Here is a 291-nt window from a genome sequence, read left to right as displayed (position 1 = left end):
CACTGGACTCAACACTGACACTTTAATAATTTATGGTCCTTTTTTTTTGTCTTTATCTGACGAACGTTCTTATTCATTCATTCATTCTACAGGAAAGTTAGAAAAAGTAACATTACGATGTAAAAACGGGCCTGACTCAGTTTGAGAACTGGTTTTCAGCAGGTTCCTGTTCTGCAGAAACATGGTTACAGCACGTCAGGACAGACATTAATACAAGACATCGAAATTGTTGTTATTATTTGTTGTCTATATCTATTTTTTTCTTGCAAAAACTGCTGCTGGAATTTTCAA

At 34.7% G+C, this 291-nt stretch overlaps 1 protein-coding gene across 1 annotated transcript in view; it reads left to right on the top strand.

Annotated features, from left to right (window-relative positions):
* LOC116685741 (protein FAM222B) overlaps window positions 1-291 on the top strand; it is a 13,563-nt gene that overhangs the window by 6,823 nt on the left and 6,449 nt on the right. The gene's annotated exons all lie outside the window — the stretch shown is intronic.

The sequence above is a fragment of the Etheostoma spectabile genome, unplaced genomic scaffold, assembly GCF_008692095.1.
Source record: "Etheostoma spectabile isolate EspeVRDwgs_2016 unplaced genomic scaffold, UIUC_Espe_1.0 scaffold172, whole genome shotgun sequence".
Taxonomy (NCBI): domain Eukaryota; kingdom Metazoa; phylum Chordata; class Actinopteri; order Perciformes; family Percidae; genus Etheostoma; species Etheostoma spectabile.
The sequence above is the reverse complement of the archived record's forward strand: the minus strand, read 5'-3'. Positions and strand labels throughout refer to the sequence as shown.